We start from the raw sequence: 11,213 nt of genomic DNA, 5'->3' as shown, positions 1-11,213 counted from the left end.
TGAATCAGTAACATCTGTGACTACGGGGCAGCTTGAGTGGGAATAGTTAGAGGGTTAGACAGATTTCCTGCATTTTAAGGCTCTTTTCCTCTGAAGAGATTGCTTTGGGACAATTACATTTAATGCCTATTTCTTTCTTTCTTCCCTCCCCCACCTCCTCTCTAAGTTGTTTGGGTTTAAGAAGTAAAGTGACTTTAAGGAACCATACCAGCATTTTGAAAAGTTTCAGTTTCAAACATATGAAAAGAAAAGTCTGAAGGGATTCCTAGAGCTGTATTGCAGCTTGCAGGTATGGCTTTGATTTTCCTTTTGGCAGGCTTTTGCCATTCACTCTTTCATTGCCCTTCCAAGAAACACTGCTGGGTGCCTAAAGACCACTATGTTTTTTACATTTGGCAAGAGCAGATAACACTAATGCTACAGTTTTTGCTTTGAAAGATTAGAAGCAATATTTATTCCTTACAGCCCTTTCAAACTTCCTCGAGCTAATTTGAAATCCATTTTAGAAAATGTTTGAATACTAATACTGTATTTTTAAAAAAATGAATACATACTGCAACTGTTATTTGAAGCAAATAGGGGGTGGATTAAAGCAAGAACAGTGTTTTAAAACTTATTAAATGCTTTGTGCAGCTTTCTCAATGTTCTGGAAAGGAATATCCTGTGCTAGAGTAACTGGTCTCTTTACAATATGTCTGTGAAAGTTCTGGCAAGGAATGATCATGCTTTAAGACTGCAGATTTAATGTTTTTAGAAATATTTTTCTTTTTTTAGGGGCAAGTGACCTCATTGCTAGTTCTTTAGACAACAAAAATATCATTCTCCTGGTTTATTAGGCTGCTGATAAATTATTCATACAGCTAATGAGGAATCTGAATTTTCATGCATACTGATGGCATTTTTAAAGACTTGCACCACTTAGTCAACATTTCTCCCACACCTGCATGCTTCAGGCAATCAGGTGTTTAAAATTATACACACAGATTTACCCAGTCCCCCCTCCCACCCCAAGCGGTGTTCTTAACAATGGAGTCCTGTGGATATTTTGTCTATTTGTGTGTGTGTGAATTTTCCCCCCTAAACTAATTAGTGTAAGGGGAAAGGGGAATCTAACAGGACTCTGTTAATTAGCAGCAGGGATCCCAGACCTTGGCTTATATTCATTTTCAATGACAAAGTCCAGGTGTGTGTTTATCTTGGAGTTATATGAATGTTAGGATTTAAGGTCTTTTAATTTTTTCCCCTTTCTGCTATGGCTTGATGTTACTTTAGAAAGCATCTCTATCAGAAAATCTTCAAGTAAAGAAAGCTGTTGCTGGAGCTAAGAGCCACATGAATGGAAAGGACTGATTATGTTTATATTACATGTTCTCCTGTGAAAGAATCAAGCCCCCTAGCTAGTAGGGAAAGAAAGGTCACTGGAGCTAAAGAAACAACTGACTCAGTGTCTTAATTCTAAAGGAAATGAGCCCTTTGGAGATGAGAAGGATTTTCTGATCTAGTTCAGTGAAAGGCATGTAATGAAGAAAATCTTTTTCTATAACATTAGAGAATAAACCAGAGAACCAGAAGGATTGGGGGTTGAAAGGCAAACAACCTTTGCAGTTACTTTTGTTTTTAAATTTGCAAATAGTATAGATAAGATGTTGGGGGTGATTATTATTTGCTATTTGTATTATCATAGAACCTATGAGCCCCAGTTATGCACCAAGATCCACTGGGCTAGATATTATACAAACACAGGGAAAAAAGGCAGTCTCTGCCCTAAAGAGCTTGGAATCTGAGTATAAGACAACAACAGGTAAATACAGACAGATGGGGAGAACAAAGAAACAATGAAGCAATATTGCTCAGCACAATAGGCAGTGGCCTCAGTTCACCAGCAGCCTAACTTTGGTCAAGTTTTTTTGGAGGGATTACAGCAAAGGAGAGTTTGAAGGAGGATAATAAGGTATCTTTATTTATTCCAAGTGTGAGGAGAAGTATGAGAGAAAGCATGAAGGTGTTTGTTTGAAAATGTAACAAGGTGGTGATGGAGGCTGTTATCTTGGAACAGATTGGAGACAGGAGTCAATCGCTCAATAGAGATTGAGAGAGAGGTAGCCATTTAATGATTAATGTTATGTCATTCTCCTTGTATCTCATTCATATTGCAATGTAAAAAAATCAGTAGGCACTTGAAATACTAAAAACCAGAAGATTCCTGGTGCATATGTCATTCTCAAACAGTAAAGCGTTCACCCATCAATGTCCAAGATCTGGAAAACTCTTGCCATTTATAACATCTTCAGATCTCCTTCTCACACCCTCATCTAGCCAATATTCAAGTGTGAGAGAGATAATGTAGAAGGCTTACCATCTCCAAAGGTACTTGTATAGACCCCCTGGGGTCGCTTGTCTAGATACTAGCATGTACTTGTGGAGGAACTTCATACCATAGTAGTGTGTATTTATAGCATACATTTATGCAAAATCACAATGTCATACAGCAAAATATATTTATGAACATACAGTTGGAGGGCAAAGCTGATTACAGTGATGCAGAAACAGATTTCTTGGTTCAGTCCTTTAACAAACACACACAGCAAATTTTGGGACTTCAGAAATAAATGAACAAAGGGCAGATTTCAAAATAGCTATTAGGGCTAATAATTTTTCCTTTCTTCCTCTCTCTTCCCTGTTTAGGCCCCAGTTCGGCACTTAAGCATGTGCTTAATTCCCATTGCAGTAGGTGCTTAAGTGCTTTGCTGAATTTTAGGGCCTTAGCTTTCTGTCTCAGGGCCTGTCTCTTGCTATGTGCTTGTATACTGGCTAACATAATCTTGGTGGGACTTCTAAGTGTTCCTGTGATAAATGACCGCAATCTAATTACAGTAAACAAATGCAAAATGGTAAGTGACTGCTCAAATGTGAAATCAAAAACCAAAGAGGTATGGTTCCTTGGTTTCCACTCCCAGTCAGTAGCCATAGCTACCCCTGGTACTTCTCCAACTTTGAGGAAGGAACGTGCCCATTTCCCCAGCCCCAGAGTGGAGCATAGACCTGAATGCGCCCAGCATTGGGCCAGAGGAAGAGGGGAACTGGCATGTGAAAGGCAGCTCCCTCTCCATGTACCATGCTACTTCCTCATATAAAGGATTTCCTCCATGTGTAGAAATGGGAGGGTAATGAATTCCTATGCTGTTAGTTTATCATGAGTGTAATATACAGGATTTTAAAAAATTTAAAACATGGCTCACTTTTTTAGAATGTTAAAATTTATTTCTTTGAGGACTACTGGGCATGTGTTGCACAAACTACTTATGGCGCTAATAAGTCAATGTGTTATCAAGACATTTAGCCATTATAATTGCAGCCACATGTTGTCCTTTTTACAAATAGTCCAGACTTAATTGCATCATTTTTCAGAAGGATTTATGTGGACCTGTTTAAATTCAAAATTAGTACATGCACAAATGAAGTGCAAACTATTTTCCAGCACTGAACCTTGTAATGCTCAGGAGAATAGATGTATAGCAACACATTCCTAAACAGATGCAACAAGCGGTTGGCCAAGTTTGTAATATATAACATATAAATTGGTCTTTACTGGTTTTAAAAATGTAGGGAAAAAACTCTCAGTAAATAAATTAAACTGCAAATGAACTAAAAAAACCTCCCATTAAATGAAACTAAATTGTACAAATACCTGTATATTATTATAATTATTAAAAATGAAGGATGGGGAAATCATACATCTTCTTGCTATTTAATAATGCTGAAGGTTAGTAATCTGTTATATACGTTACATAATACATCTTTGTATAGTGTGTATATGTAACGTTGAGAAGACATTAAAGCTACATTTACCCTACGCACCAGTGGTAGCGGCATGTAATGTATGTGTAACTACATGCCGCAATGAAAAGCAAGCCGTGTCCACACTGCAGTGTGTGTGTAGCGACACCTGTCTGTGAAACACTTTGGCAGTGGGGAAAAGTTTCAGCAGCTCTCCACTTCCAGAGCCTTTCACTGGGGCAACAAACGGCAGTGGGGAAACCCATCCCTACCCTGTCAGAGCCTTTCCCCGTGGCTGGAATTTTTCCCTGCTGTGGGGAAGGATTCCGGCAGCAGAGAGGAAGTGGAACACTACACTGCTATTTTTAGGGAGGCCTCGCTTGGGTGAGTAGAAAGCCATGCAGGGGATGTTCTCGTGTACATACTCACACCCTGCAGGCGTGTCTATTCTCCTTGCCTAAGCTGCGTTTCACTGGCTACACTGCTATTTATACCTGTGCTAGGAGGCTATATGTATATGTACACTACATGCTGCTGAAAGAAGATGTACTTAAGGTATTTTTAGTGTGTTTTTAAGAACATAAGGACGGCCATACTAGGTCAGATCAATGGTCCAAATAGTAAGTATCCTGTCCTCTGACTGTGGCCAGTCCCAACATCTGGCAGTCAGAGGATAAGGGACATGGACACGGATCATGGAGTTACATCCTTGATCATCTTGGCTATTAGCCATTGATGGACCTATCCTGCATGAACTTTCATTGATTTCAGTGGGTGTACTCATGGTAGTAAGCATTATGGGTGAAGGCCAGGAAAAGGTTTATACATCACTTAAGTGATGAAAATAGGGCCTAAGTGGGATTTAATCAGTGCATAGGCTTGTTCTGTCCCTCTGCCCAGGGATGAATTTCACCCATGCATTTTTGCATAGACCTAACTTTTCTTCTGTCAAATAGAAAAATAATTTTCTTCAGTAGTGACTTCTTAATGGAAGCATGTACAGCTGAAATGAAGGGACATTATCAACTTTCAGGGCTTTTTTTTTTTTTAACTGAACACTCAAAACACACACTAAATAAAACATAATTTCCTTGTAAACTTGCATGTTTGTATGATAGATCTTGGTATGAATTAGAAAACAGACTTTTGTTAATAAAATATGTGAACACAGAACACAGGTTTTGTTAAAACTCCACAACCCTGAGATTTAATTGTTGTATGAAAAGAATTTTTCTTTGCACTGATCAGTTTCAAAAGTGGTCTCTGAACTGGCCCTATAATTACCCAATGTATATGTATGAAAATGGCTTTGAACATGCCAACATTTGCATGTGCAAAATGGCAGGCATGAATTACAGTCTGGGTTGAGGCTGTCACAAAATGATGCAGCCTGGAGGGTCTCTACCATTTTCCTCTGTTTAGGATCTAGTAATTCAGAGCTTTGTAACCTCAAGATGACATTACAAGGCTCATTTTGTGGTGCTGCACATAGAAGCTTCAATTGGTTTAGAATATGGTGACTCATTTCTTGAATGGAGGTGGGCCTAATGAGCATATAGCACTACTCTACTCTACCTGTGTATTGTTTCCATGTGCAGTTTGAGGTGTTGTTTATGATGTGTGACGTCCCATATCTGAGAGAGCCTATTAAAATTGTTGTGATCTGCTGGACCATTCCTGCTGGCAGTTCCAACATCTGAACACTCAGCAAATGACAGTAGGATATTCTCAATAGAAAGCCTAACATTTCTCTAGTGGCTGGAGATTCTTTTTAGAATGTTATGAATTTTAGTTTGTAAATCAAAGAAAGGATGCCCGGATGGCTAAAGCAATTAGCACCGTTTATATGGGACCCTCTTTGTAACTCTATTTGTCTTAAGTTACTTGACCCCCACAGTGGGGTCAGTAAAAGTCAGGAATAGAGCTAATGAGGCTTGAGTCCTAGACTGATGCTATGACCACTAGTTCATGCTACAGCTAACAAAGCTGTATCACTTATCTAGGGCTTTTCAGCACTTTATAAAAATGGTTATGCATTATTAGCCCCACTTTGTATGGAGGCACATGGTACAGATGGGCAGTTTGGAATGTCCTCAGAATGAGGATGGCAACTGAAGTGTAGTATTATTAGGGCTTGTCTACAAGGGGTCACTCAATAAAAGTAATCCAAATGAACTAAAAGGGGTGAATTATAACTGGATTAGTTAAACTGCATTAATCTCCTACGTGGACACTCATTAGGCACTGAAGTGGCCTCAGTTTGGTTTTGCTTTGTGAATTAAGGCAAACCGAACTAAGGCCACTTCAGTCCTGAATGAGTGTGTCCATACGGGAGTTTTAATGCACTTTAACTAATCCCAATTATAATTTACATCTTTTAGTTAATTTGGATTAATTTTACTGAGTGTCCCCATGTGGACAAACCTGACCTATAAAGAACCTTTAGATAGAGAGCACTCTTATAAACTAGGCTACACTTATCTAAAGAAATATAATACATTCAATGGGTGAGGTGTTACTTTTATAGTTGACTAGTTTGGCCACATTTGGGGTGAAATTCACCCCTGTGTAGAAGATTTTTGTACTACTTAAGCCCTAAATAAGGGTTGGATAGGCCTTGGAGCACAGTACCAAATAATGGTGATCCTATATACAGAAAGGGTGCAGGCAGGGTCTGCAATATGCTCTGTGCTAATTCTGATGTTCTTTGTATTGACTTTTTTCCTTGAAACCGGTCCTGAAAATTTGGATATTTTGGGACTCAAGCTAGAATTTCCATTATTGTGTGTGTGTCTTTTGCTTCTGAGATAAAGATATCATGATTTCTCTTACTTTATTGTAGGCTACTGTTTCACTTTAGCATCTCTTTCTTTTCCATATAGAGTGACCTAAATCTCTTTGAACACCAGAGGAATGATCACCATCTGTTGAATGCTTGTCAAATGAACAAGCAAACTATGCTACTGTAATACCCAATGACACCTGTGAACTTCTCAACTGTAGCCAGTTGGGCAACTGGGTGATATGGAGCAAGAAGCAATCACAGCAGCATGAGAGAAAATGGGTCATGTTTTTGTTTTTACTTTGAAAATAAAATAGGAAGCAAAATACCCTTCAAGAGCTGAGAAGCTGGAAGCACTTTCAAGCCTGTCTGGAGCAAAAAGTCTCCGGTAACTGCAGAAACTGGTGACTTTCATCCATTGGATTGCTTTGCCTTATAAAAGGAAATAGATCAGTCCAATGGTGGAAGCTGGGATGGAAAGATGGAAGCAGTTTTCTGAAGTTGGATATTCTGATATTTCTGATGCATCTTGGACATGTAGAAGCAGCAAAACTTGTCTTAGTAAATAAAGGCATCAGTGTTGAAAGGTGACAGGTGATGTATTTGACTGATAATGAATTACAGTTTAATGTCCTCAGAGAGAGGGACTCCTACAAGGTAGAGGTAGTTTTAAATGAACCAGTTGCACAAAGAGTTGGGAAACTCACACCTGAGGTGAGTGCTTCTTCTAATGAGAATTAAAATGTATCATAATGCTGATGGACTTCTGACCAGTTGCTTCCATTTGTTTGTTGTTTGAAATGTAAATCAGCTTGACCAAAGCCTGTTTGGCAATTAATTTCAGGAGGCTCTTCTGCTAATCTTCAGGGAGATGAACTGAAGTCAATATACAGAATAGCTTAGACTGATACATTAATCGTTGTTTCCCAATTTCAAACTAGTCAAAATATTCTGCTAACTGTGTCACTGTGATTTGTTGATGCTTTACTTTTTTACTGCTCCATCCCTTTTATAAGAGCCATCTTAACTGTTTTAATGTTCACTGCACAATTTGCACTCCTGTACACCAATCCTGTGGCCTCACCTTTCTCTCTGTAAAAAGCCCTGCACCCAAAGGGAGATATAGGAATGGGCAATATTGAGATATTGGACTTCCCCAAGTGCTGCTCAGATACTAAGAGATATTGAAGTTAACTAGACCTTTCTGGTTTCCAAGAAATTCCCAGCAAAAGTGCAATTAAAATTATTATGAATGCAAGAGATAGATAGATACTTGCTCTGACATGGTTTGATACACATTAGAAACATAGGAATTTTGCGTACAGACCAGTGGGTGCAGCTAGTCTAATATCCTGTTTTTGATAGTGGTCAGCAGCAAGTGTTTCAGACAAAGGTGCAAGAAGCCCTGTAGTTATGTTATCCAATCATGACTGGGGAGTCCTTGCCCCCAGGGAAAATTTCTTTCTAGAGTGAATGGGTCCTGTTCAACAGATCTCCATCAAAGTGAGAGATTTAATAGACACAGTGGTAATACTCTTTTACTTGATCTCCTGTGATCATTTTAACTGGATAATTTATCCAGAAAGTGTAATATGTGTCTAATTCAGCAGCCCAATTCTCAAGCAAAACTCCCACTAGCTTCCTGAGGAAAGCCTGCAGGATTTGGCTGATAAAATTACATACAATTATTTTTATTTGTTTGTTGATGCCACTTATCTTAACAGATATTTGATTGCCATTTCTTGCCCAATGACGTAAAATATATTAATAATGGCTCTCAACAGCTGGAAGAGGACCATGTGAGGCTGCGAATTTACAGATAGGATCTCATTTGTGCTGAAACAGCATATATTTAATTAATCTTCTTTCAAGAGCATATTCATTTGCTAGAATTCAGGGATTATAACAATAAAAAAGAACTGAAATTCATTTAAAAAAATTGAATGTTAAGGTACTGCAAAAATCCCTGTCCCTCTGTGTATTGAGTAAAATAATTTTAATCCATAAGAAGAAAATCTGAAAACAAAACAAAACACAATTTTATCCAAGTTGATCTGTGAAATTAATTTAGGGTTTTTTGTTGTTGTTGCTGTTTTTGGTAAAAGGTACTTACATATATGTATGTTACTTTCCTTCTAGAGTGACTTTTAGAGATAAGAGTATATTCATTTACATCCTTTTCCGGCTCAGTTGAAATCAATAGGGGCTTTGCCATTGATTTCAACTGGAGTAAAATCAAAACTGCAATCCTTTTAGAATCCCAATATTCATCATTTATTTATAAGACCCCTCCTGCTTAGGTGCTGAGAACCTGGTGCAGCATTCTAAATTACAATATAAACTTCATCCAAAATTGATCCCCTCCATGGAAAAACCCTTATGGGGACAGGAAATACAGGTAGGCTGCGCTTGTGAAGTTTCCACCATGTTATTGTGTCAGGTGGAGATTGGTTTTTCCCTTCCCCCTACAGGAGGACTCCCAAACTGGGGGCTCTCAGGGGAGCTGCCGGAGACCAGGGTCACTCTGTAGTACCAAGCTGCTTCCTAGCCCCCTGTATCTCATCCCTAAAGCTCTATTAGCATAGGTCTGATTGAGCTGTGCCAACAGGTCTTCTCCTGCTGGTAGGTGACAGTGGAAGTCCTCCTAGATGTGAGTTCACAACCTGGAGTCAGGATGCTCTCTCAAGCTCTATGAACTCTTCAGTAGATTGCAACTCCTTGTGTAGCAAACATTCTGAGGTCCATTCCAGGCTGTCTTTCAAATTATAGCCACCTCATGCACTGATTCACATCCCTGTGGTAAGCCCTTTGCTAGGCCATGAAACAGGGAGGCATGATGCCTCATAGGCATTTTCTCTTCCCACTTTCCACACAACTTAGGTTTTCATACCTTTCACATATGGAGATAAAGGTAATGATCTGACCCATTATTATTATTATTGGCTGGAATTTTCAAAGGGGCCTAACAGAATAAGGCATTGAAAGCCTTTGGAAGAACTGAGTGTCTAACTTCTTAGATATCTTTGAAAATCCCAGCCATTATTATTTAACACCCAACCCCTCGCCCTAGTTAGACCTTCTCCAATATTCTCAAAGAGCCACTTTGGCCTGTGTAGTCCATTCTTGGGTATCTCCATTTGAATGTGACAAGGAGAAGACAAGAACTTTCAGTTACTGATAAAGTGTTACAATACCAGCGCTTAGTGCAATAAAGGTTTTCTAATATATTTCCCCCCTTAAATATGAATTCAGAGGTAACCTACCAGTCTAATTCAATGAAGGGAAGAGGGCTAAAATAGTACCCCAGAGTGAAATTCACTCCTGTGCAGAGAGCAAGGACAAGACCCATGCACCACTTAAGCTCTGTTTGACAACTTAAGTAAGACATAAGTGATGCATAGCCTTTGTGCCACGCCTCTGCACAAGGGTGAATTTTGCAATGTATAAAACTGATAGGAAGCAAAGATCATTTTAGTGAAACCATAGGCATAAGCTAGTATACTCAAAGAAACATCTCCCCAGGAAGCAGGCAATGACATTCTTGTTTTTAAAGTACATCTTGTTTTAACAGCACAGCAAAATTTCAAATCTATAGTGATCTCAAAGGAGTTTGCTTTGGTGCAATGTACCTAGGTTTTTCTGACTTACAACTTTTTCTCAAAGATCATGTCCAATGTCAGAGTATTTGAAGGGTTCTTTGATATTTTATTTTATTTTAAAATGCTTGTGCATTGTAGATAGAAACAAGACCTTGTCTTGTAAATAATGACGGTGTTGCAGTTTGCACATACACAGAGTCTGTGAAGGCAATGAACAGCATGTCAGAGAGCAGTGTTGAAAGTGCCGATAGGATATCATGGAGTTCAGCAATGATAGTCATTAGGGGCTAGAGCATAAACTATGAGTCAGGAATCTTGGGTTCCATCCTCAGTTCTATCACTGACTGCCTTCGTGAGGTTATGCAGGTCTCTTAATCTGTCTGGGATTTACTTCACCCAACTCTCTAAAACAGGTATGTTATCTGACTCATAGAGGTGTTCTGAACCTTAATTAGTGTTTACAGAGAGGATCACAGGGAACCATAAATGTATGGGACCAGATCTTCAGCTAGTGTAAATTGACTTATTGATTTATGGCATCTGAAGATTTGGATTATAATGCAAGTTCAAAGTATTTTTTTTTTATTAAGAATTTGACTCTGTGAGGCCTTACGCATCCTTCAGTTTCTATTGATTGTCTATTTACAATTCAGATTTTGCTGAAAGTAAAATTATAGAATACATGCATTCATAGGTCACTATATAAATGGCTAAAATAAATTGCATTTCTTGATATTGGAAATAATGCAATATAATAAATCTCTCACATCTAGGTTTACTGAATTGGAGACCACTGTAGAGACTCTTATTCATGTAGAGATCAGGAATCCAAAGCCAAGTATTAGTCAGTTTGGACAAAGCTCTCTAGGAGTTTCTGAGTTTATTGGCATAACTAAACAAGTGGACAGAAGTGTCTTGAACTTCAGATACAATGTTATGGGTTAGGTACAGCCTGCACCATTAGAATCATGTCATCTGAGACATTGCTTCCTGCTTTTGGCCAGATTGTTGCAGTTTCTGAAAATCCATAGGGGTTGGAAATATAGCTTAGTTTC

The 11,213-nt window shown here is 38.7% G+C and overlaps 1 pseudogene; it reads left to right on the top strand.

Moving 5' to 3' along the window:
- The first annotated feature begins 6,976 nt into the window (after positions 1-6,976).
- Positions 6,977-11,103, top strand: LOC137145004 (FRAS1-related extracellular matrix protein 1-like; annotated as a pseudogene).
- The last annotated feature ends 110 nt before the right edge of the window (positions 11,104-11,213 follow it).

The sequence above is a fragment of the Emydura macquarii genome, unplaced genomic scaffold (assembly GCF_026122565.2).
Source record: "Emydura macquarii macquarii isolate MOO-44397 ecotype Brisbane River unplaced genomic scaffold, CSIRO-AGI_Emac_v2 contig_3506, whole genome shotgun sequence".
NCBI classification, from domain to species: Eukaryota; Metazoa; Chordata; order Testudines; family Chelidae; genus Emydura; species Emydura macquarii.
This window is presented reverse-complemented; position numbering and strand designations above follow the sequence as displayed.